This window comes from Chiloscyllium plagiosum, unplaced genomic scaffold (assembly GCF_037043375.1).
Source record: "Chiloscyllium plagiosum isolate Xiang-an unplaced genomic scaffold, Cpla_swu_hap1 HiC_scaffold_39, whole genome shotgun sequence".
Classification (NCBI taxonomy): Eukaryota; Metazoa; Chordata; class Chondrichthyes; order Orectolobiformes; family Hemiscylliidae; genus Chiloscyllium; species Chiloscyllium plagiosum.
The window spans coordinates 88542404-88568346 of record NW_028270177.1 but is presented as its reverse complement, the minus strand read 5'-3'; positions in this window follow the sequence as shown (position 1 = coordinate 88568346).

Genomic DNA, 25943 nt, shown 5'->3' with positions numbered 1-25943 from the left:
GTGTTTGTGTATGTCGCTCCCTCACTGTGTGTGCGTGTCCCTTCCACGCTGTGTGTGTGTGCATGCCCTTCCCTCGCTGTGTCTGTGTGTGTCCCTCCCTCGGTCTGTGTGTGTATGTGCCTCTCCCTCGCTCTGTGTGTGTGTGTGTGTATGTGTGTGTGTGTGTGTGTGTGTGTGTGTATGTGTGTGTGTGTTTGTGTGTTTGTGTGTGGTACCACCCTCGCTGTCTGTGTCTGTGCGTGTCCCTCCCTCGCTGTGTGTGTGTGTGTGTGTGTGTGTGTGCATGTCCCTCGCTGTGTATGTGTCAGTTCCCCCTATGTGTGTGTGTGTCCCTCTTACTGTGCGTGTGTGAGTGCATGTCCCCTCTTGCTGTATGCACGTGTCCATTCCACGCTGTGTGTGCATGTCCTTCTCTCCCTTGCTCTGTGTGTGTGTGTGTGCGCGCGTGTCCCCCTCATGCTGTGAGTATGTGTCCCTTTTGATGTGTATGTGAGTGTCACTCCCTCACTGTGTGTGTGTGTCCCTCCCCTCACTGTGTGTCTGCGTGTATCCCCTTATCTGTGTGTATGTGTGTGTCCCTCCCTCGCTTTGTGTGTGTGTCCCCCTCTTGTGTGTGCGTATGTCACTCCCTCGCTCTGTGTGTGTGTCCGTCCCTCACTGTGTGAGTGCATATCCCCCTTGCTCTGTGTGCGTGTGTCCCTCCCTCGCCGTGTCTGTGCGTGTCCACTCTCCCTGTGTGTGCGTGCTTCCTGTCAATTTCTGTGCACATGCCCTCCCCCTCGACATGTGTGTGCTTGTCCCTCCTTCGCTGTGTGTGCGTGTCTCTCCCTTGCTGTGTTTGTGTGTGTGTGTGTCCCTCCTCACTGTGTTTGTGTGTCCCCCTCCTCACTGTGTGTGTGTGTCCCTCCCTCACTGTGTGTGTGTGTGTGTCCGTCCCTCGCTGTGTGTGTGTGTGTGTGTGTCCCTCCCTTGCTGTGTATGTGTGAGTTTTTCCCTTGCTCCGTGTGTGTGTGTGTGTCCCTCTTGCTGTGCATGTGTGTATATGGCCCTCCCTCGTTGTGTGAGCATTTGTCTCCCCCTCGCTGTGTGCGCACGTGTCCCTCTCTTGCTCTTTGTGTGTGTATGTGTCCCTCCCTCGCTGTGTGTGTGCGTGTCCCTCTCTCGCTGTGTGTGTGTGCATGTCTCCCCCTGACTGTGTGTGTGCGTGTCCCTCTCTCGCTGTGTGTATCTGTGTTTGTGTGCTTCCTCATGCACATGTCGTTCCCTTGCTGTCTGTGTGTGTGTCCCTCCCTCGCTCTGTGTGTGTGTGTGTGTTACTCTTTCTGCGTGTGTGTGTGCGTGGCTCTTCCTCGCTGTATGTGTGTGTGTGTGTGTGTGTGTGTGTGTGTGTGTGCCCAGCCTCGCTGTCTGTGTGTGTGCGTGTCCCTCCCTCACTATGTATGTGTGAGATTCCCCCTTGGTGTGTGTGTGTGTGTGTGTTTGTCTGTGTCCTCTTGCTGCGTGTGTGTGTGCATGGCCCTCCCTCCCTCTGTGTGCATGTGTAGCTCCCTTGCTGTGTGTGCGCGTGCCCCTCTCTCACTCTGTGTGTGTCAATGTTTGTGTGCTTCCTCATGCGCATGTCGCTGCCTCACTGTCTGTGTTTGTCCCTCCCTTAATGTCGGTGTGTGTGCGTGTCCCTCCCTCGCTCTGTGTGTGTGCATGTGTGTCCATCCCTCGCTCTCTCTCTCTATGTGTGTCTCTCCCTCGCTCTGTGTGTGTGTGCTTCCACCCTCGCTGTCTCTGTGTGTGCATGTCCCTTCCTTGCTGTGTGCGTGTGCGTGTGAGTTACCCCCTTGCTCTGTGTGTGTGTGTGTGTGTGTGTGTGTGTGTGCATGTGTGTCCTTCCCTCACTGTTTATGTATCAGTATCCTGCCCTCTGTGTGTGTGTGTGTGTGTGTGTGTGTGCGTGTGTATGTGTGTTCCTCTTGCTGTGCGTGTGTGTGCGTGGCCCTCCCTTGCTGTGTGTGCATGTGTCTCCCCCTCGCTGTTTGTGCGCGTGTCCCTCTCTTGCTGTGTGTGTGTGTGTGTTTGCGTGTGTCTATGTCCCTCTCTCACTCTGTGTGTATCTATGTTTGTGTGCTTCCTCATGCGCATGTCGCTCCCTCACTGTGTGTGTGTGTCCCCCTCCCTTGCTGTCGGTGTGTGTGCGTGTCCCTCCCTTGCTCTGTGTGTGTGCATGTGTGTCCAACCCTCGCTCTATGTGTGTGTGTCTCTCCCTCGCTCAGTGTGTGTGTGTGTGTGTGCGTGCCTGTGTGTGTGTTTCCACCCTCGCTGTCTGTGTGTGTGCATGTCCCTTCCTTGCTGTGTGTGTGTGCGTGTGAGTTACCCCCTTGCTCTGTGTGTGTGTGTGTGTGTGCATGTGTGTCCCTCCCTCACTGTTTAAGTATCAGTATCCTGCCCTCTGTGTGTGTGTGTTTGCGTGTGTCCATGTCCCTCCCTGGCTATGTGTGTGCGTGTCCCTCTCTCGTTGTGTGTCTGTGTTTGTGTCCTTGAGCATGCGCATATCCATCCCTTGCTGTGTGTGCGTTCCCCTCTTGCTATGAGTATGTGTGACCCTTTTACCGTGTATGTGAGTGTCCTTCCCTCGCTATGTGTGTTTGTGCGTGTCCCTCACTCGCTGTGTGTCTGTGTGTGTGTGTGTGTCCCTCCCTTGCTGTGTGTCTGTGTGTATGTGTGCGTGTCCCTCCCTTGCTTTGTGCATGTGTGTGTGTGCCTCTTGCTATGTGTGCACGTGTCACTCCCTCGCTCTGTGAGTGTGTGTCCGTCCCTTGTGTGCATGTGTGCCCCCTTGCTCTTTATGCATATCGCCACCATTGTGTGTCCATATCGCCCCTCGCTGTGTGAGTGCCTGTCCCCCCTTGCTGTGTGTATGTGTGTGTGCGTGTGTCCTCCCCTCGCCATGTCTGTGCGTGTCCACTCTGGCTGTGTGTGCGTGCCCCCTCTCAATTTATGTGCACATGCCCTCCCCCTCGCTGTGTGTCTGCCTGTCCATTCTTCCCTGTGTGTATGTCCCTCCCTTGTTGTTTATGTGCGTGTCCCTCTCTCGCTCTTTGTGTTTGTGTATTTTCCCTCCCCTGCTGTGTGTGTGCATGTCCTTCCCTCGTTGTGTGTGTGTGTCCTTCCCTCGTTTTGTGTGTGTGTGTGTGTGTATGTGTGTTTGTTTGTGTCCCTCCATGGCTGTGTGTCGATGTCCCTCCCTGGCTGTGTGTGTGCGTGTCAAGCTCTCACTGTGTGTCGGTGTTTGTGTGTTTGCGCATGCGCGTGTCCCTCCATCGCTGTGTGTGTCCCCCTCTTGCTGTGAGTATGTGTGTCCCTCTTGCAGTGTATGTGAGTGTGCCTCCCTCGCTGTGTGTGTGTGTGTCACTCCCTCGCTGTGTATATGTGTGTGTGTGTGTGTGTCCCTCCCTCGCTTTGTGTCTGCATGCATCCCCCTCACTGTGTGTATGTGCGTGTCCTTCCCTCGCTGTGTGTCTGCGTGTATCTCCCTCACTGTGTGAGTGTGTGTCCTTCCTTCGCTGTGTGTCTGCATGCATCCCCCTCACTGTGTGTATGTGCGTGTCCTTCCCTCGCTGTGTGTCTGCGTGTATTCCCCTCACTGTGTGCATGTGCATGTCCTTCCCTCGCTGTGTGTCTGCATGCATCCCCCTCACTGTGTGTGTGTGGGTCCTTCCCTCGCTGTGTGTCTGCGTGTATCCCCCTCTCTGTTTGTGTGTGTGCATGTACTTCTCCTTCACTGTGTGTGTGTGCGTGTCCTTCCCTCGCTGTGTGTCTGCGGGTAATTCCCTCACTGTGTATGTGTGCATGTCCTTCCCTCGCAGTGTGTCTGCGTGTATCCCCCTCACTTTGTGCGTGTGTGCATGTCCTTCCCTTGCTGTGTGTCTGCGTTTATATCCCTCACTGCGTATGTGTGTGCATGTCCTTCACTCGCTGAGTGTCTGCGTGTATCCCCCTCACAGTGTGTGGATACATCTCTTTCCCTCGCTGTGTGAGTGCGGGTCCCCCTCACTGTGTGTGTGTGCATGTCCGTCCCACGCTGTGTGTCTGCGTGTATCTCCTTCACTGTCTGAGTGTGTGTCCTTCCTTCGCTGTGTGTGTGTGTGGCCTTCCCTTTCTGTATGTCTGCGTGTATCCCACTCACTGTGTGTGTGCATCTCCTTCCCTCGCTGTGTGTCTGTGTGTATCCCCCTCACTGAGTGTGTGTGTGTGTGTGCATGTCCTTCCCTCGTTGTGTGTCTGCGTGTATCCCCCTCACAGTGTGTGTGTGTGTGCATGTCCTTCCCTCGCTGTGTGTCTGCGTGTACCCCCTCACTGTGTGTGCGCGCATGTCCTTCCCTCGCTGCGTGAGTGCGGGTCCCACCTCACAGTGTGTGTGTGTGCATGTCCTTCCCTCGCTTTGTGTCTGTGTATATTCCGCTCACTGCGTGTGTGTGTGCATGTCCTTCCCCCGCTGTGTGTCTGGATGTATCCCCCTCACTGTGTGAGTTTGTGTGTCCCTCGCTGTGTGTCTGCGTGTATCCCGCTCACTGTGCGTGTGTGCATGTCCTTCCCTCGCTGTGTGTCTGCGTTTATCCCCCTCACTGTGTGTGTGTGTGCATGTCCTTCCCTCGCAGTATATCTGCGTGTATCTCCCTCACTGTGTGTGTGTATGTGCATGTCCTTCCCTCGCTGTATATCTGCGTGTATCCCCCTCACTGTGTGTGTGTGCATGTCCTTCCCTCGCTGTGTGTCTGCGTGTATCCCCCTCATTGTGTGTGTGTGCAAGTCCTTCCCTCGCTGTGTGAGTGCGAGTCCCCCCTCATAGTGTGTTTGTGCATGTCCTTCCTTCACTTTGTGTCTGCGTGTATTCCGCTCACTGTGCGTGTGTGTGCATGTCCTTCCCCCGCTGTGTGTCTGCGTGTATCCCCCTCACTGAGTGTGTGCATGTCCCTCCTACGCTGTGTATCTGCGTGTATCCCCTTCACTATGTGTGTGTGTGTCCTTCCCTCGCTGTGTGTCTGCGTGTATCCCCTTCATTGTGTGTGTGTGCATGTCCTTCCCTCGCTGTGTGTCTGCATGTATCCCCCTCACTGTGTGTGCGTGCATGTCTTTCCCTCGCTGTGAGAGTGCAGGTCGTCCCTCACTGTGTGTGTGTGTGCATGTCCTTCCCTCACTGTGTGTCTGCGGGTATCCCCCTCACTGTGTGAGTTTGTGTGTCCTTAGCTCGCTGTGTGTCTGCGTGTATCCCCCTCACTGAGTGTGTACATGTCCCTTCTACGCTGTGTATCTGCGTGTATCCCCTTCACTATGTGTGTGTGTATCCTTCCCTCGCTGTGTGTCTGCGTGTATCCCCCTCACATTGCGTGTGTGCATATCCTACCCTCGCTGTGTGTCTGCGTGTATCCCGCTCACTGTGTGTGTGTGTGTGCATGTCCTTCCCTCGCTGTGTGTCTGCGTGTATCCCTCTCAATGTGTGTGTGTGTGCAGGTCCTTCACTCGCTGTGTGTCTGCGTGTATCCCCCTCACTGTGTGTATGTGCATATCCTTCCCTCGCTGTGTGACTGCGGGTATCCCCCTCACTGTGTGTGTGTGCATGTCCTTCCCTCGCTGTGTGTCTGCGTGTATTCCCCTCACTGTGTGTGTTTGCATGTCCTTCCCTCGATCTGTGTCTGACTGTATCCCCCTCACTGTGTGCGTGTGTGTGTCCTTCCCTTCCTGTGTGTCTGCGTGTATCTCCCTCAGTGTGTGTGTGTGTGTGTGTGCATGTCCTTCCCTCGCTGTGTGTCTGCGTGTATCCCCCTCACTGTGCGTGTGTGCATGTTTTTCCCTCGCTGTGTGTGTGTGCATGGCGTTCCCTCGCTGTCTGTCTGTGTAACCCCCTCCCGTTGTGTGTGTGTGCATGTCCTTCCCTCGCTGTTTGTCTGCGTGTATCCACCACACTGTGTGTATGTGCATGTCCTTCCCTCGCTGTGTCTCTGCGTGTATCCCCCACTCTGTGTGTGCATGTCCTTCCCTCGCTGTGAGTCTGCGGGTATCCCCCTCATTGTGTGTGTGTGCATGTCCCTCCCTCGCTGTGTGTCTGTGTGTATCTCCCTCACTGTGTGTTTGTATGTGCATGTCCTTCCCTCGCTGTGTGAGTGCGTGTATCTTCCTACGCTGTGTGTGTGTGCAAGTCCCTCCATCGCTGTGTGTCTGCGTGTATCCCCCTCACTCTGTGTGTGTGTGTCCTTCCCTCGCTGTGTGTCTGCGTTTATCCCCCTCACTGTGTGCGTGTGCATGTCCTTCCCTCGCTGTGTGTCTGCCTGTATCCCGTTCACTGTGTGTATGCGGATGTCCTTCCCTCGCAGTGTCTCTGCGTGTATCCCCCACACTGTGTGTGTGTGTGTATGTCCTTCCCTAGAGTGTGTCTGCGTGCATCTCCCTCAATGTGTGTGCGTGCAAGTCTTTCCCTCGCTGTGCGTCTCCGTGTATTCCCCTGACTATATGTATGCGCATGTCCTTCCCTCGCTGTGTGTCTGCGGGTATCCCCCTCACTGTGTGTGTGTGCATGTCCTTCCCTCGCTGTGTGTCTGCGTGTCCACTCTCACTGTGTGTATGTGTATGTCCTTCCCTCGCTGTGAGTGTGCGGGTATCTCCCTCACTATGTGTGTGCACACGACCTTCCCTCGCTGTGTGTCTGCCTGTATCCCCCTCACTGTGTGTGTGTGCATGACTTTCCCTCGCTGTGTGTCTGCGTGTTTCCCCCTCACTGTGTGTGTGTCCTTCCCTCGCTGTGTGTCTGCGTGTGTCCCCCTCACTTTGTGTGTGTACATGTCCTTCCCTCGCTATGTGTCTGCGTGTTTCTCCCTCACTGTGAGTGTGTGCATGTCCTTCCCTCGCTGTGTGCCTGCGTGTATCTCCCTCACTGTGTGTGTGTGTGCATGTCCTTCCCTCGCTGTATATCTGCGTGAATGCCCCTCACTGTGTGCGTGTGTGTGTGCATGTCCTTCCCTCGCTGTGTGTCTGCGTGTATCTCCCTCAGTGTGTGTGTGTGTTTATGTGTCCTTCCCTCGCTGTGTGAGTGCGTGTCCCCCCTCGCTGTGTGAGTGTTTGACCCTCTCACTGTGTGCGTGTGAATGTCCTTCCCTCGCAGTGTGTCTGCCTGTATCCCCCCTCACTCTGTGTGTGTGTGTGTGTGTGTGTGTGTGTATGTCCTTCCCTCGCTGTGCGTCTGCGTGTATCCCCCTCACTGTTTGTATGCGCATGTCCATCCCTCGCAGTGTCTCTGCCGGTATCCCCCTCACTGTGTGTGTGTGTGCATGATCTTACCTCGAGTGTGTCTGCGTGTATCACTCGCTGTGTGTCTGCGTGTATCTCCCTCACTGTGTGTGCGTGCATGTCCTTCCCTCGCTGTGTGTCTGCGTGTATCCCCCTCACTGTGTGTGTGTGCATATCCTTCCCTCGCTGTGTGACTGCGGGTCTCCCCCTCACTGTGTGTGTGTGCATGTCCTTCCCTCGCTGTGTGTCTGCGTGTATTCCCCTCACTGTGTGTGTTTGCATGTCCTTCCCTCGCTCTGTGTCTGACTGTATCCCCCTCACTGTGTGTGTGTGTGTGTGTGTGTGTCCTTCCCTTCCTGTGTGTCTGCGTGTATCTCCCTCAATGTGTGTGTGTGTGTGCATGTCCTTCCCTCGCTGTGTGTCTGTGTGTATCCCCCTCACTGTGTGTGTGTGCATGTTTTTCCCTCGCTGTGTGTGTGTGCATGGCGTTCCCTCGTTGTGTGTCTGAGTGTAACCCCCTGCCGTTGTGTGTGTGTGCATGTCCTTCCCTCGCTGTGTGTCTGCGTGTATCCACCACACTGTGTGTATGTGCATGTCCTTCCCTCGCTGTGTCTCTGCGTGTATCCCCCTCACTCTGTGTATGTATGTCCTTCCCTCGCTGTGAGTCTGCGGGTATCCCCTCACTGTGTTGTGTGTGCATGTCCCTCCCTCGCTGTGTGTCTGTGTGTATCTCCCTCACTGTGTGTGTGTATGTGCATGTCCTTCCCTCGCTGTGTGTCTGCGTGTATCCCTCTCAATGTGTGTGTGTGTGCAGGTCCTTCACTCGCTGTGTGTCTGCGTGTATCCCCCTCACTGTGTGTATGTGCATATCCTTCCCTCGCTGTGTGACTGCGGGTATCCCCCTCACTGTGTGTGTGTGCATGTCCTTCCCTCGCTGTGTGTCTGCGTGTATTCCCCTCACTGTGTGTGTTTGCATGTCCTTCCCTCGATCTGTGTCTGACTGTATCCCCCTCACTGTGTGCGTGTGTGTGTCCTTCCCTTCCTGTGTGTCTGCGTGTATCTCCCTCAGTGTGTGTGTGTGTGTGTGTGCATGTCCTTCCCTCGCTGTGTGTCTGCGTGTATCCCCCTCACTGTGCGTGTGTGCATGTTTTTCCCTCGCTGTGTGTGTGTGCATGGCGTTCCCTCGCTGTCTGTCTGTGTAACCCCCTCCCGTTGTGTGTGTGTGCATGTCCTTCCCTCGCTGTTTGTCTGCGTGTATCCACCACACTGTGTGTATGTGCATGTCCTTCCCTCGCTGTGTCTCTGCGTGTATCCCCCACTCTGTGTGTGCATGTCCTTCCCTCGCTGTGAGTCTGCGGGTATCCCCCTCATTGTGTGTGTGTGCATGTCCCTCCCTCGCTGTGTGTCTGTGTGTATCTCCCTCACTGTGTGTTTGTATGTGCATGTCCTTCCCTCGCTGTGTGAGTGCGTGTATCTTCCTACGCTGTGTGTGTGTGCAAGTCCCTCCATCGCTGTGTGTCTGCGTGTATCCCCCTCACTCTGTGTGTGTGTGTCCTTCCCTCGCTGTGTGTCTGCGTTTATCCCCCTCACTGTGTGCGTGTGCATGTCCTTCCCTCGCTGTGTGTCTGCCTGTATCCCGTTCACTGTGTGTATGCGGATGTCCTTCCCTCGCAGTGTCTCTGCGTGTATCCCCCACACTGTGTGTGTGTGTGTATGTCCTTCCCTAGAGTGTGTCTGCGTGCATCTCCCTCAATGTGTGTGCGTGCAAGTCTTTCCCTCGCTGTGCGTCTCCGTGTATTCCCCTGACTATATGTATGCGCATGTCCTTCCCTCGCTGTGTGTCTGCGGGTATCCCCCTCACTGTGTGTGTGTGCATGTCCTTCCCTCGCTGTGTGTCTGCGTGTCCACTCTCACTGTGTGTATGTGTATGTCCTTCCCTCGCTGTGAGTGTGCGGGTATCTCCCTCACTATGTGTGTGCACACGACCTTCCCTCGCTGTGTGTCTGCCTGTATCCCCCTCACTGTGTGTGTGTGCATGACTTTCCCTCGCTGTGTGTCTGCGTGTTTCCCCCTCACTGTGTGTGTGTCCTTCCCTCGCTGTGTGTCTGCGTGTGTCCCCCTCACTTTGTGTGTGTACATGTCCTTCCCTCGCTATGTGTCTGCGTGTTTCTCCCTCACTGTGAGTGTGTGCATGTCCTTCCCTCGCTGTGTGCCTGCGTGTATCTCCCTCACTGTGTGTGTGTGTGCATGTCCTTCCCTCGCTGTATATCTGCGTGAATGCCCCTCACTGTGTGCGTGTGTGTGTGCATGTCCTTCCCTCGCTGTGTGTCTGCGTGTATCTCCCTCAGTGTGTGTGTGTGTTTATGTGTCCTTCCCTCGCTGTGTGAGTGCGTGTCCCCCCTCGCTGTGTGAGTGTTTGACCCTCTCACTGTGTGCGTGTGAATGTCCTTCCCTCGCAGTGTGTCTGCCTGTATCCCCCCTCACTCTGTGTGTGTGTGTGTGTGTGTATGTCCTTCCCTCGCTGTGCGTCTGCGTGTATCCCCCTCACTGTTTGTATGCGCATGTCCATCCCTCGCAGTGTCTCTGCCGGTATCCCCCTCACTGTGTGTGTGTGTGCATGATCTTACCTCGAGTGTGTCTGCGTGTATCACTCGCTGTGTGTCTGCGTGTATCTCCCTCACTGTGTGTGCGTGCATGTCCTTCCCTCGCTGTGTGTCTGCGTGTATCCCCCTCACTGTGTGTGTGTGCATATCCTTCCCTCGCTGTGTGACTGCGGGTCTCCCCCTCACTGTGTGTGTGTGCATGTCCTTCCCTCGCTGTGTGTCTGCGTGTATTCCCCTCACTGTGTGTGTTTGCATGTCCTTCCCTCGCTCTGTGTCTGACTGTATCCCCCTCACTGTGTGTGTGTGTGTGTGTGTGTGTCCTTCCCTTCCTGTGTGTCTGCGTGTATCTCCCTCAATGTGTGTGTGTGTGTGCATGTCCTTCCCTCGCTGTGTGTCTGTGTGTATCCCCCTCACTGTGTGTGTGTGCATGTTTTTCCCTCGCTGTGTGTGTGTGCATGGCGTTCCCTCGTTGTGTGTCTGAGTGTAACCCCCTGCCGTTGTGTGTGTGTGCATGTCCTTCCCTCGCTGTGTGTCTGCGTGTATCCACCACACTGTGTGTATGTGCATGTCCTTCCCTCGCTGTGTCTCTGCGTGTATCCCCCTCACTCTGTGTATGTATGTCCTTCCCTCGCTGTGAGTCTGCGGGTATCCCCTCACTGTGTTGTGTGTGCATGTCCCTCCCTCGCTGTGTGTCTGTGTGTATCTCCCTCACTGTGTGTGTGTATGTGCATGTCCTTCCCTCGCTGTGTGAGTGCGTGTATCTTCCTACGCGGTGTGTGTGTGCAAGTCCCTCCATCGCTGTGCGTCTGCGTGTATCCCCCTCACTCTGTGTGTGTGCATGTCCTTCCCTCGCTGTGTGTAGTGTATCCCACTCACTGTGTGTGAGTACATGTCCCTCCCTCGCTGTGTCTCTGCGTTTATCCCCCTCACTCTGTGTGTGTGTGTCCTTCCCTCGCTGTGTGTCTGCGTGTATTCCCCTCACTGTGTGTGTTTGCATGTCCTTCCCTCGCTCTGTGTCTGACTGTATCCCCCTCAATGTGTGTGTGTGTGTGTGTGTCCTTCCCTCGCTGTGTGTCTGCGTGTATTCCCCTCACTGTGTGTGTGTGCATGTCCTTCCCTCGCTGTGAGTCTGCGGGTATCGCCCTCACTGTGTGTGTGTGCATGTCCCTCCCTCGCTGTGTGTCTGTGTGTATCTCGCTCACTGTGTGTGTGTATGTGCATGTCATTCCCTCGCTGTGTGAGTGCGTGTATCTTCCTACGCTGTGTGTGTGTGCAAGTCCCTCCATCGCTGTGTGTCTGCGTGTATCCCCCTCACTGTGTGTGTGTGTGCATGTCCTTCCCTCGCTGTGTGTCTGCGTGTATCCCCCTCACTGTGTGTGTGTGTGCATGTCCTTCCCTCGCTGTGTGTCTGCGTGTATCCCCCTCGCTGTGTGTGTGTGTGCATGTCCTTCCCTCGCTGTGTGTAGTGTATCCCACTCACTGTGTGTGAGTACATGTCCCTCCCTCGCTGTGTCTCTGCGTGTATCCCCCTCACTCTGTGTGTGTGTGTCCTTCCCTCGCTGTGTGTCTGCGTTTATCCCCCTCACTGTGTGCGTGTGCATGTCCTTCCCTCGCAGTGTGTCTGCCTGTATCCCCCTTACTGTGAGTATGCGCATGTCCTTCCCTCGCAGTGTCTCTGCGGGTATCCCCCTCACTGTGTGTGTGTGCATGTCCTTCCCACGAGTTTGTCTGCGTGTATCTCCCACACTGTGTGTGCGTGCATGTCCTTCCCTCGCTGTGTGTCTGCGTGTCCACTCTCACTGTGTGTATGTGTATGTCCTTCCCTCGATGTGAGTGTGCCGGTATCTCCCTCACTATGTGTGTGCACATGACCTTCCCTCGCTGTGTGTCTGCCTGTATCCCCCTCACTGTGTGTGTGTGTGCATGACTTTCCCTCGCTGTGTGTCTTCGTGTTTCCCCCTCACTGTGTGTGTGTACTTCCCTCGCTGTGCGTCTGCGTGTGTCCCCCTCACTTTGTGTGTATGCGGATGTCCTTCCCTCGCTGTGTGTCTGCGTGTTTCTCCCTCACTGTGAGTGTGTGCATGTCCTTCCCTTGCTGTGTGTCTGCCTGTATCTCCCTCACTGTTTGTGTGTGTGCATGTCCTTCCCTCGCTGTATATCTGCGTGAATCCCCCTCACTGTGTGCGTGTGTGTGCATGTCCTTCCCTCGCTGTGTATCTGCGTGTATCTCCCTCAGTGTGTGTGTGTGTTTATGTGTCCTTCCCTCGCTGTGTGAGTGCGTGTCCCCCCTCGCTGTGTGAGTGTTTGACCCTCTCACTGTGTGCGTGTGCATGTCCTTCCCTCGCAGTGTGTCTGCCTGTATCCCCCTCACTCTGTGTGTGTGTGTGTGTGTGTGTGTATGTCCTTCCCTCGCTGTGCGTCTGCGTGTATCCCCCTCACTGTTTGTATGCGCATGTCCATCCCTCGCAGTGTCTCTGCCGGTATCCCCCTCACTGTGTGTGTGTGTGTGTGTGTGCATGTCCTTCCCTCGAGTGTGTCTGCGTGTATCACTCGCTGTGTGTCTGCGTGTATCTCCCTCACTGTGTGTGCGTGCATGTCCTTCCCTCGCTGTGTGTCTGCGTGTCCCCCCTCTGTGTGTATGTTTATGTCCTTGCCTCGCTGTGAGTGTGCGGGTATCTCCCTCACTGTGTGTGTGTGCATGACCTTCCCTCGCTGTGTGTCTTCGTGTATCCCCATCAATGTGTGTGTGTGCATGACCTTCCCTCGCTGTGTGTCTGCGTGTTTCCCCCTCACTGTGTGTGTGTCTTTCCCTCGCTGTGTGACTGCGTGTATCCCCCTCACTGTTTGTGTGTGCATGTCCTTCCCTCGCTATATGTCTGCGTGTATCTCCCTCACTGAGTGTGTGTGCATGTCCTTCCCTCGCTGTGCGTCTGCATGTATCTCCCTCAGTGTGTGTGTGTTTGTGTGTCCTTCCCTCGCTGTGTGAGTGCGTGCCCCCGTCGCTGTGTGAGTGTTTGACCCCCTCACTGTGTGTGTGCATGTCCTTCCCTTGCTGTGTTTCTGCGGGTATCCCCCTCACTGCGTGTGTGTGTGCATGTCTTTCCCTCGCTGTGTGAGTGCGTGTACCTTCCTACGCTGTGTGTGTGTGCAAGTCCCTCCATCGCTGTGTGTCTGCGTGTATCCCCCTCACTGTGTGTGTGTGTGCATGTCCTTCCCTCGCTGTGTCTCTGCGTGTATCCCCCTCACTCTGTGTGTGCATGTCCTTCCCTCGCTGTGAGTCTGCGTGTATCCGCCTCACTGTATGTGTGTGCATGTCCCTCACTCGCTGTGTGTCTGTGTGTATCTCCCTCACTGTGTGTGTATATGTGCATGTCCTTCCCTCGCTGTGTGAGTGCGTGTATCTTCCTACGCTGTGTGTGTGTGCAAGTCTCTCCATCGCTGTGTGTCTGCGTGTATCCCCCTCACTGTGTGTGTGTGTGTGCATGTCCTTCCCTCGCTGTGTGTTTGCGTGTATCCCTCTCACTGTGTGTGTGTGTGCATGTCCTTCCCTCGCTGTGTGTATGCGTGTATCCCCCTCACTGTGTGTATGCGGATGTCCTTCCCTCGCAGTGTCTCTGCGTGTATGCGTGTCTGCGTGTCCCCCCTCTGTGTGTATGTTTATGTCCTTGCCTCGCTGTGAGTGTGCGGGTATCTCCCTCACTGTGTGTGTGTGCATGACCTTCCCTCACTGTGTGTCTTCGTGTATCCCCAGCAATGTGTGTGTGTGCATGACTTTCCCTCGCTGTGTGTCTGCGTGTTTCCCCCTCACTGTGTGTGTGTCTTTCCCTCGCTGTGTGTCTGCGAGTATTCCCCTCACTGTGTGTGTGTGCATGTCCTTCCCTCGCTGTGTGTCTGCGTGTATCTCCCTCACTGTGAGTGTGTGCATGTCCTTCCATCGCTGTATATCTGCGTAAATCCCCCTATCTGAATGCGTGTGTGTGTGCATGTCCTTCCCTCGCTGTGTGTCTGCGTGTATCTCCCTCAGAGTGTGTGTTTGTGTGTCCTTCCCTCGCTGTGTGAGTGCGTGCCCCCGTCGCTGTGTGAGTGTTTAACCCCCTCACTGTGTGTGTGCATGTCCTTCCCTTGCTGTGTTTCTGCGGGTATCCCCCTCACTGTGTGTGTGTGTGCATGTCCTTCCCTCGCTGTGTGAGTGCGTGTATCCCCCTCACTCTGTGTGTGCATGTCCTTCCCTCGCTTTGAGTCGGCGGGTATCCCCCTCACTGTGTGTGTGTGCATGTCCCTCCCTCGCTGTGTGTCTGTGTGTATCTCCCTCACTGTGTGTGTGTATGTGCATGTCCTTCCCTCGCTGTGTGAGTGCGTGTATCTTCCTACGCTGTGTGTGTGTGCAAGTCCCTCCATCACTGTGTGTCTGCGTGTATCCCCCTCACTGTGTGTGTGTGTGCATGTCCTTCCCTCGCAGTGTGTCTGCGTGTATCCCCCTCACTGTGTGTGTGTGTGCATTTCCTTCCCTCGCTGTGTGTCTGCATGTATTCCCCTCACTGTGTGTGTGTGTGCATGTCCTTCCCTCGAGTGTGTCTGCGTGCATCTCCCTCACTGTGTGTGCGTGCATGTCTTTCCCTCGCTGTGCGTCTCCGTGTATCCCCCTGACTTAAATGTATGCGAAAGGCCTTCCCTCGCAGTGTCTCTGCAGGTATCCCCCTCACTGTGTGTGCGTGCATGTCCTTCCCTCGCTGTGTGTCTGCGTGTCCACTCTCACTGTGTGTATGCGGATGTCCTTCCCTCGCAGTGTCTCTGCGTGTATCCCCCACACTGTGTGTGTGTGTGCATGTCCTTCCCTCGAGTGTGTCTGCTTGCATCTCCCTCACTGTGTGTGCGTGCATGTCTTTCCCTCGCTGTGCGTCTCCGTGTATCCCCCTGACTATATGTATGCGCATGTCCTTCCCTCGCAGTGTCTCTGCGGGTGTCCCCCTCACTGTGTGTGCGTGCATGTCCTTCCCTCGCTGTGTGTCTGCGTGTCCACTCTCACTCTGTGTATGTGTATGTCCTTCCCTCGCTGTGAGTGTGCGGGTATCTCCCTCACTATGTGTGTGCACATGACCTTCCCTCGCTGTGTGTCTGCCTGTATCCCCCTCACTGTGTGTGTGTGCATGACTTTCCCTCGCTGTGTGTCTGCGTGTTCCCCCTCACTATGTGTGTGTCCTTCCCTCGCTGTGTGTCTGCGTGTGTCCCCCTCACTTTGTGTGTGTGCATGTCCTTCCCTCGCTGTGTGTCTGCGTGTTTCTCCCTCACTGTGAGTGTGTGCATGTCCTTCCATCGCTGTGTGTCTGCGTGTATCTCCCTCACTGTGTGTGTGATTGCATGTCCTTCCCTCGCTGTATTTCTGCGTGAATGCCCCTCACTGTGTGCGTGTGTGTCTGCATGTCCTTCCCTCGCTGTGTGTCTGCGTGTATCCCCCTCTCTGTTTGTGTGTGTGCATGTACTTCTCCTTCACTGTGTGTGTGTGCGTGTCCTTCCCTCGCTGTGTGTCTGCGTGTATCTCCCTCACTGTGTGTGTGTGTGCATGTCCTTCCCTCGCTGTATTTCTGCGTGAATGCCCCTCACTGTGTGCGTGTGTGTCTGCATGTCCTTCCCTCGCTGTGTGTCTGCGTGTATCTCCCTCAGTGTGTGTGTGTTTATGTGTCCTTCCCTCGCTGTGTGAGTGCGTGTCCCCCCTCGCTGTGTGAGTGTTTGACGCTCTCACTGTGTGCGTGTGCATGTCCGTCCCTCGCAGTGTGTCTGCCTGTATCCCCCTCACTCTGTGTGTGTGTGTGTGTGTGTGTGTGTGTATGTCCTTCCCTCGCTGTGCGTCTGCGTCTATCCCCCTCACTGTTTGTATGCGCATGTCCATCCTTCGCAGTGTCTCTGCCGTTATCCCCCTCACTGTGTGTGTGTGTGCATGTCCTTCCCTCGAGTGTGTCTGCGTGTATCTCCCTCACTGTGTGTGCGTGCATGTCCTTCCCTCGCTGTGTGTCTGCGTGTATCCCCCTCACTGTGTGTGTGTGTATATCCTTCCCCCGCAGTGTGACTGCGGGTATCCCCCTCTCTGTGTGTGTGTGCATGTCCTTCCCTCGCTGTGTGTCTGTGTGTATCTCCCTCACTGTGTGTGTGTGTGTGTGTCCTTCCCTTCCTGTGTGTCTGCGTGTATCTCCCTCAGTGTGTGTGTGTGTGTGTGCATGTCCTTCCCTCGCTGTGTGTCTGCGTGTATCCCCCTTACTGTGTGTGTGTGCATGTTTTTTCCTCGCTGTGTGTTTGTGCATGGCGTTCCCTCGCTGTGTGTCTGAGTGTAACCCCCTCCCGTTGTGTGTGTGTGCATGTCCTTCCCTCGCTGTGTGTTTGCGTGCATCCACCACACTGTGTGTATGTGCATGTCCTTCCCTCGCTGTGCCTCTGCGTGTATCCCCCTCACTCTGTGTATGCATGTCCTTCCCTCGCTGTGAGTCTGCGGGTATCCCCCTCACTGTGTGTGTGTGCAAATCCCTCCCCCGCTCTGTGTCTGTGTGTATCTCCCTCACTGTGTGTGTGTATGTGCATGTCCTTCCCTCGCTGTGTGAGTGCGTGTACCTTCCTACGCTGTGTGTGTGTGCAAGTCCCTCCATCGCTGTGTGTCTACGTGTATCCCCCTCACTGTGTGTGTGTGTCCATGTCCTTCCCTCGCTGTGTGTCTGCGTGTATCCCCCTCACTGTGTGTGTGTGTGCATGTCCTTCCCTCGCTGTGTGTCTGCGTGTATCCCCGTCACTGTGTGTGTGTGTGCATGTCCTTCCCTCGCTGTGTGTAGTGTATCCCACTCACTGTGTGTGAGTACATGTCCCTCCCTCGCTGTGTCTCTGCGTGTATCCCCCTCACTCTGTGTGTGTGTGTCCTTCCCTCGCTGTGTGTCTGCGTGTATTCCCCTCACTGTGAGTGTTTGCATGTCCTTCCCTCACTCTGTGTCTGACTGTATCCCCCTCACTGTGTGTGTGTGTGTGTCCTTCCCTTCCTGTGTGTCTGCGTGTATCTCCCTCAGTGTGTGTGTGTGTGTGCATGTCCTTCCCTCGCTGTGTGTCTGCGTGTATCCCCCTCACTGTGTGTGTGTGTGCATGTTTTTCACTCGCTGTGTGTGTGTGCATGGCGTTCCCTCGCTGTGTGTCTGAGTGTAACCCCCTCCCTTGTGTGTGTGTGCATGTCCTTCCCTCGCTGTGTGTCTGCGTGTGTCCCCCTCACTTTGTGTGTGTGCATGTCCTTCCCTCGCTGCGTGTCTGCGTGTTTCTCCCTCACTGTGAGTGTGTGCATGTCCTTCCCTCGCTGTGTGTCTGCGTGTATCTCCCTCACTGTGTGTGTGTGTGCATGTCCTTCCCTCGCTGTGTGTCTGCGTGTATCCCCCTCACTGTGTGTGTGTGTGCATGTCCTTCCCTCGCTGTGTGAAGTGTATCCCACTCACTGTGTGTGAGTACATGTCCCTCCCTCGCTGTGTCTCTGCGTGTATCCCCCTCACTCTGTGTGCGTGTGTCCTTCCCTCGCTGTGTGTCTGCGTGTATTCCCCTCACTGTGTGTGTTTGCATGTCCTTCCCTCGCTCTGTGTCTGACTGTATCCCCCTCACTGTGTGTGTGTGTGTGTCCTTCCCTTCCTGTGTGTCTGCGTGTATCTCCCTCAGTGTGTGTGTGTGTGTGCATGTCCTTCCCTCGCTGTGTGTCTGCGTGTATCCCCCTCACTGTGTGTGTGTGCATGTTTTTCACTCGCTGTGTGTGTGTGCATGGCGTTCCCTCGCTGTGCGTCTGAGTGTAACCCCCTCCCGTTGTGTGTGTGTGCATGTCCTTCCCTCGCTGTGTGTCTGCGTGTATCCACCACACTGTGTGTATGTGCATGTCCTTCCCTCGCTGTGTCTCTGCGTGTATCCCCCTCACTCTGTGTGTGTGTGACCTTCCCTCGCTGTGTGTCTGCGTTTATCCCCCTCACTGTGTGCGTGTGCATGTCCTTCACTCGCAGTGTGTCTGCCTGTATCCCCCTTACTGTGAGTATGCGGATGTCCTTCCCTCGCAGTGCCTCTGCGTGCATCCCCCTCACTGTGTGTGTGTGTGTGCATGTCCTTCCCTCGAGTGTGTCTGCGTGCATCTCCCTCACTGTGTGTGCGTGCATGTCTTTCCCTCGCTGTGCGTCTCCGTGTATCCCCCTCACTATATGTATGCGCATGTCCTTCCCTCGCAGTGTCTCTGCGGGTATCCCCCTCACTGTGTGTGTGTGCATGTCCTTCCCACGAGTTTGTCTGCGTGTATCTCCCACACTGTGTGTGCGTGCATGTCCTTCCCTCGCTGTGTGTCTGCGTGTCCACTCTCACTGTGTGTATATGTATGTCCTTCCCTCGATGTGAGTGTGCGGGTATCTCCCTCACTATGTGTGTGCACATGACCTTCCCTCGCTGTGTGTCTGCCTGTATCCCCCTCACTGTGTGTGTGTGCATGACTTTCCCTCGCTGTGTGTCTGCGTGTTTCCCCCTCACTGTGTGTGTGTCCTTCCCTCGCTGTGTGTCTGCGTGTGTCCCCCTCACTTTGTGTGTGTGCATGTCCTTCCCTCGCTGTGTGTCTGCGTGTTTCTCCCTCACTGTGAGTGTGTGCATGTCCCTCCCTCGCTGTGTGTCTGTGTGTATCTCGCTCACTGTGTGTGTGTATGTGCATGTCATTCCCTCGCTGTGTGAGTGCGTGTATCATCCTACGCTGTGTGTGTGTGCAAGTCCCTCCATCGCTGTGTGTCTGCGTGTATCCCCCTCACTGTGTGTGTGTGTGCATGTCCTTCCCTCGCTGTGTGTCTGCGTGTATCCCCCTCACTGTGTGTGTGTGTGCATGTCCTTCCCTCGCTCTGTGTCTGCGTGTATCCCCCTCGCTGTGTGTGTGTGTGCATGTCCTTCCCTCGCTGTGTGTAGTGTATCCCACTCACTGTGTGTGAGTACATGTCCCTCCCTCGCTGTGTCTCTGCGTGTATCCCCCTCACTCTGTGTGTGTGTGTCCTTCCCTCGCTTTGTGTCTGCGTTTATCCCCCTCACTGTGTGCGTGTGCATGTCCTTCCCTCGCAGTGTGTCTGCCTGTATCCCCCTTACTGTGAGTATGCGCATGTCCTTCCCTCGCAGTGTCTCTGCGGGTATCCCCCTCACTGTGTGTGTGTGCATGTCCTTCCCACGAGTTTGTCTGCGTGTATCTCCCACACTGTGTGTGCGTGCATGTCCTTCCCTCGCTGTGTGTCTGCGTGTCCACTCTCACTGTGTGTATGTGTATGTCCTTCCCTCGATGTGAGTGTGCCGGTATCTCCCTCACTATGTGTGTGCACATGACCTTCCCTCGCTGTGTGTCTGCCTGTATCCCCCTCACTGTGTGTGTGTGTGCATGACTTTCCCTCGCTGTGTGTCTTCGTGTTTCCCCCTCACTGTGTGTGTGTACTTCCCTCGCTGTGCGTCTGCGTGTGTCCCCCTCACTTTGTGTGTATGCGGATGTCCTTCCCTCGCTATGTGTCTGCGTGTTTCTCCCTCACTGTGAGTGTGTGCATGTCCTTCCCTTGCTGTGTGTCTGCCTGTATCTCCCTCACTGTGTGTGTGTGTGCATGTCCTTCCCTCGCTGGATATCTGCGTGAATCCCCCTCACTGTGTGCGTGTGTGTGCATGTCCTTCCCTCGCTGTGTATCTGCGTGTATCTCCCTCAGTGTGTGTGTGTGTTTATGTGTCCTTCCCTCGCTGTGTGAGTGCTTGTCCCCCCTCGCTGTGTGAGTGTTTGACCCTCTCACTGTGTGCGTGTGCATGTCCTTCCCTCGCAGTGTGTCTGCCTGTATCCCCCTCACTCTGTGTGTGTGTGTGTGTGTGTGTGTGTGTGTGTATGTCCTTCCCTCGCTGTGCGTCTGCGTGTATCCCCCTCACTGTTTGTATGCGCATGTCCATCCCTCGCAGTGTCTCTGCCGGTATCCCCCTCACTGTGTGTGTGTGTGTGTGTGTGTGCATGTCCTTCCCTCGAGTGTGTCTGCGTGTATCACTCGCTGTGTGTCTGCGTGTATCTCCCTCACTGTGTGTGCGTGCATGTCCTTCCCTCGCTGTGTGTCTGCGTGTCCCCCCTCTGTGTGTATGTTTATGTCCTTGCCTCGCTGTGAGTGTGCGGGTATCTCCCTCACTGTGTGTGTGTGCATGACCTTCCCCCGCTGTGTGTCTTCGTGTATCCCCATCAATGTGTGTGTGTGCATGACCTTCCCTCGCTGTGTGTCTGCGTGTTTCCCCCTCACTGTGTGTGTGTCTTTCCCTCGATGTGTGACTGCGTGTATCCCCCTCACTGTGTGTGTGTGCATGTCCTTCCCTCGCTATATGTCTGCGTGTATCTCCCTCACTGAGTGTGTGTGCATGTCCTTCCCTCGCTGTGCGTCTGCATGTATCTCCCTCAGTGTGTGTGTGTTTGTGTGTCCTTCCCTCGCTGTGTGAGTGCGTGCCCCCGTCGCTGTGTGAGTGTTTGACCCCCTCACTGTGTGTGTGCATGTCCTTCCCTTGCTGTGTTTCTGCGGGTATCCCCCTCACTGCGTGTGTGTGTGCATGTCTTTCCCTCGCTGTGTGAGTGCGTGTACCTTCCTACGCTGTGTGTGTGTGCAAGTCCCTCCATCGCTGTGTGTCTGCGTGTATCCCCCTCACTGTGTGTGTGTGTGCATGTCCTTCCCTCGCTGTGTCTCTGCGTGTATCCCCCTCACTCTGTGTGTGCATGTCCTTCCCTCGCTGTGAGTCTGCGTGTATCCGCCTCACTGTATGTGTGTGCATGTCCCTCACTCGCTGTGTGTCTGTGTGTATCTCCCTCACTGTGTGTGTATATGTGCATGTCCTTCCCTCGCTGTGTGAGTGCGTGTATCTTCCTACGCTGTGTGTGTGTGCAAGTCTCTCCCTCGCTGTGTGTCTGTGTGTATCTCCCTCACTGTGTGTGTGTGTGTGTGTCCTTCCCTTCCTGTGTGTCTGCGTGTATCTCCCTCAGTGTGTGTGTGTGTGTGTGTGCATGTCCTTCCCTCGCTGTGTGTCTGCGTGTATCCCCCTTACTGTGTGTGTGTGCATGTTTTTTCCTCGCTGTGTGTTTGTGCATGGCGTTCCCTCGCTGTGTGTCTGAGTGTAACCCCCTCCCGTTGTGTGTGTGTGCATGTCCTTCCCTCGCTGTGTGTTTGCGTGCATCCACCACACTGTGTGTATGTGCATGTCCTTCCCTCGCTGTGTCTCTGCGTGTATCCCCCTCACTCTGTGTATGCATGTCCTTCCCTCGCTGTGAGTCTGCGGGTATCCCCCTCACTGTGTGTGTGTGCAAATCCCTCCCTCGCTGTGTGTCTGTGTGTATCTCCCTCACTGTGTGTGTGTATGTGCATGTCCTTCCCTCGCTGTGTGAGTGCGTGTACCTTCCTACGCTGTGTGTGTGTGCAAGTCCCTCCATCGCTGTGTGTCTACGTGTATCCCCCTCACTGTGTGTGTGTGTCCATGTCCTTCCCTCGCTGTGTGTCTGCGTGTATCCCCCTCACTGTGTGTGTGTGTGCATGTCCTTCCCTCGCTGTGTGTCTGCGTGTATCCCCGTCACTGTGTGTGTGTGTGCATGTCCTTCCCTCGCTGTGTGTAGTGTATCCCACTCACTGTGTGTGAGTACATGTCCCTCCCTCGCTGTGTCTCTGCGTGTATCCCCCTCACTCTGTGTGTGTGTGTCCTTCCCTCGCTGTGTGTCTGCGTGTATTCCCCTCACTGTGAGTGTTTGCATGTCCTTCCCTCACTCTGTGTCTGACTGTATCCCCCTCACTGTGTGTGTGTGTGTGTCCTTCCCTTCCTGTGTGTCTGCGTGTATCTCCCTCAGTGTGTGTGTGTGTGTGCATGTCCTTCCCTCGCTGTGTGTCTGCGTGTATCCCCCTCACTGTGTGTGTGTGTGCATGTTTTTCACTCGCTGTGTGTGTGTGCATGGCGTTCCCTCGCTGTGTGTCTGAGTGTAACCCCCTCCCTTGTGTGTGTGTGCATGTCCTTCCCTCGCTGTGTGTCTGCGTGTGTCCCCCTCACTTTGTGTGTGTGCATGTCCTTCCCTCGCTGCGTGTCTGCGTGTTTCTCCCTCACTGTGAGTGTGTGCATGTCCTTCCCTCGCTGTGTGTCTGCGCGTATCTCCCTCACTGTGTGTGTGTGTGCATGTCCTTCCCTCGCTGTGTGTCTGCGTGTATCCCCCTCACTGTGTGTGTGTGTGCATGGCGTTCCCTCGCTGTGCGTCTGAGTGTAACCCCCTCCCGTTGTGTGTGTGTGCATGTCCTTCCCTCGCTGTGTGTCTGCGTGTATCCACCACACTGTGTGTATGTGCATGTCCTTCCCTCGCTGTGTCTCTGCGTGTATCCCCCTCACTCTGTGTGTGTGTGACCTTCCCTCGCTGTGTGTCTGCGTTTATCCCCCTCACTGTGTGCGTGTGCATGTCCTTCACTCGCAGTGTGTCTGCCTGTATCCCCCTTACTGTGAGTATGCGGATGTCCTTCCCTCGCAGTGCCTCTGCGTGCATCCCCCTCACTGTGTGTGTGTGTGTGCATGTCCTTCCCTCGAGTGTGTCTGCGTGCATCTCCCTCACTGTGTGTGCGTGCATGTCTTTCCCTCGCTGTGCGTCTCCGTGTATCCCCCTCACTATATGTATGCGCATGTCCTTCCCTCGCAGTGTCTCTGCGGGTATCCCCCTCACTGTGTGTGTGTGCATGTCCTTCCCACGAGTTTGTCTGCGTGTATCTCCCACACTGTGTGTGTGTGCATGTCCTTCCCTCGCTGTGTGTCTGCGTGTCCACTCTCACTGTGTGTATATGTATGTCCTTCCCTCGATGTGAGTGTGCGGGTATCTCCCTCACTATGTGTGTGCACATGACCTTCCCTCGCTGTGTGTCTGCCTGTATCCCCCTCACTGTGTGTGTGTGCATGACTTTCCCTCGCTGTGTGTCTGCGTGTTTCCCCCTCACTGTGTGTGTGTCCTTCCCTCGCTGTGTGTCTGCGTGTGTCCCCCTCACTTTGTGTGTGTGCATGTCCTTCCCTCGCTGTGTGTCTGCGTGTTTCTCCCTCACTGTGAGTGTGTGCATGTCCCTCCCTCGCTGTGTGTCTGTGTGTATCTCGCTCACTGTGTGTGTGTATGTGCATGTCATTCCCTCGCTGTGTGAGTGCGTGTATCTTCCTCCGCTGTGTGTGTGTGCAAGTCCCTCCATCGCTGTGTGTCTGCGTGTATCCCCCTCACTGTGTGTGTGTGTGCATGTCCTTCCCTCGCTGTGTGTCTGCGTGTATCCCCCTCACTGTGTGTGTGTGTGCATGTCCTTCCCTCGCTCTGTGTCTGCGTGTATCCCCCTCGCTGTGTGTGTGTGTGCATGTCCTTCCCTCGCTGTGTCTAGTGTATCCCACTCACTGTGTGTGAGTACATGTCCCTCCCTCGCTGTGTCTCTGCGTGTATCCCCCTCACTCTGTGTGTGTGTGTCCTTCCCTCGCTGTGTGTCTGCGTTTATCCCCCTCACTGTGTGCGTGTGCATGTCCTTCCCTCGCAGTGTGTCTGCCTGTATCCCCCTTACTGTGAGTATGCGCATGTCCTTCCCTCGCAGTGTCTCTGCGGGTATCCCCCTCACTGTGTGTGTGTGCATGTCCTTCCCACGAGTTTGTCTGCGTGTATCTCCCACACTGTGTGTGCGTGCATGTCCTTCCCTCGCTGTGTATCTGCGTGTCCACTCTCACTGTGTGTATGTGTATGTCCTTCCCTCGATGTGAGTGTGCCGGTATCTCCCTCACTATGTGTGTGCACATGACCTTCCCTCGCTGTGTGTCTGCCTGTATCCCCCTCACTGTGTGTGTGTGTGCATGACTTTCCCTCGCTGTGTGTCTTCGTGTTTCCCCCTCACTGTGTGTGTGTACTTCCCTCGCTGTGCGTCTGCGTGTGTCCCCCTCACTTTGTGTGTATGCGGATGTCCTTCCCTCGCTGTGTGTCTGCGTGTTTCTCCCTCACTGTGAGTGTGTGCATGTCCTTCCCTTGCTGTGTGTCTGCCTGTATCTCCCTCACTGTGTGTGTGTGTGCATGTCCTTCCCTCGCTGTATATCTGCGTGAATCCCCCTCACTGTGTGCGTGTGTGTGCATGTCCTTCCCTCGCTGTGTATCTGCGTGTATCTCCCTCAGTGTGTGTGTGTGTTTATGTGTCCTTCCCTCGCTGTGTGAGTGCGTGTCCCCCCTCGCTGTGTGAGTGTTTGACCCTCTCACTGTGTGCGTGTGCATGTCCTTCCCTCGCAGTGTGTCTGCCTGTATCCCCCTCACTCTGTGTGTGTGTGTGTGTGTGTATGTCCTTCCCTCGCTGTGCATCTGCGTGTATCCCCCTCACTGTTTGTATGCGCATGTCCATCCCTCGCAGTGTCTCTGCCGGTATCCCCCTCACTGTGTGTGTGTGTGTGTGTGTGCATGTCCTTCCCTCGAGTGTGTCTGCGTGTATCACTCGCTGTATGTCTGCGTGTATCTCCCTCACTGTGTGTGCGTGCATGTCCTTCCCTCGCTGTGTGTCTGCGTGTCCCCCCTCTGTGTGTATGTTTATGTCCTTGCCTCGCTGTGAGTGTGCGGGTATCTCCCTCACTGTGTGTGTGTGCATGACCTTCCCCCGCTGTGTGTCTTCGTGTATCCCCATCAATGTGTGTGTGTGCATGACCTTCCCTCGCTGTGTGTCTGCGTGTTTCCCCCTCACTGTGTGTGTGTCTTTCCCTCGCTGTGTGACTGCGTGTATCCCCCTCACTGTGTGTGTGTGCATGTCCTTCCCTCGCTATATGTCTGCGTGTATCTCCCTCACTGAGTGTGTGTGCATGTCCTTCCCTCGCTGTGCGTCTGCATGTATCTCCCTCAGTGTGTGTGTGTTTGTGTGTCCTTCCCTCGCTGTGTGAGTGCGTGCCCCCGTCGCTGTGTGAGTGTTTGACCCCCTCACTGTGTGTGTGCATGTCCTTCCCTTGCTGTGTTTCTGCGGGTATCCCCCTCACTGCGTGTGTGTGTGCATGTCTTTCCCTCGCTGTGTGAGTGCGTGTACCTTCCTACGCTGTGTGTGTGTGCAAGTCCCTCCATCGCTGTGTGTCTGCGTGTATCCCCCTCACTGTGTGTGTGTGTGCATGTCCTTCCCTCGCTGTGTCTCTGCGTGTATCCCCCTCACTCTGTGTGTGCATGTCCTTCCCTCGCTGTGAGTCTGCGTGTATCCGCCTCACTGTATGTGTGTGCATGTCCCTCACTCGCTGTGTGTCTGTGTGTATCTCCCTCACTGTGTGTGTATATGTGCATGTCCTTCCCTCGCTGTGTGAGTGCGTGTATCTTCCTACGCTGTGTGTGTGTGCAAGTCTCTCCATCGCTGTGTGTCTGCGTGTATCCCCCTCACTGTGTGTGTGTGTGTGCATGTCCTTCCCTCGCTGTGTGTTTGCGTGTATCCCTCTCACTGTGTGTGTGTGTGCATGTCCTTCCCTCGCTGTGTGTATGCGTGTATCCCCCTCACTGTGTGTATGCGGATGTCCTTCCCTCGCTATATGTCTGCGTGTATCTCCCTCACTGAGTGTGTGTGCATGTCCTTCCCTCGCTGTGCGTCTGCATGTATCTCCCTCAGTGTGTGTGTGTTTGTGTGTCCTTCCCTCGCTGTGTGAGTGCGTGCCCCCGTCGCTGTGTGAGTGTTTGACCCCCTCACTGTGTGTGTGCATGTCCTTCCCTTGCTGTGTTTCTGCGGGTATCCCCCTCACTGCGTGTGTGTGTGCATGTCTTTCCCTCGCTGTGTGAGTGCGTGTACCTTCCTACGCTGTGTGTGTGTGCAAGTCCCTCCATCGCTGTGTGTCTGCGTGTATCCCCCTCACTGTGTGTGTGTGTGCATGTCCTTCCCTCGCTGTGTCTCTGCGTGTATCCCCCTCACTCTGTGTGTGCATGTCCTTCCCTCGCTGTGAGTCTGCGTGTATCCGCCTCACTGTATGTGTGTGCATGTCCCTCACTCGCTGTGTGTCTGTGTGTATCTCCCTCACTGTGTGTGTATATGTGCATGTCCTTCCCTCGCTGTGTGAGTGCGTGTATCTTCCTAC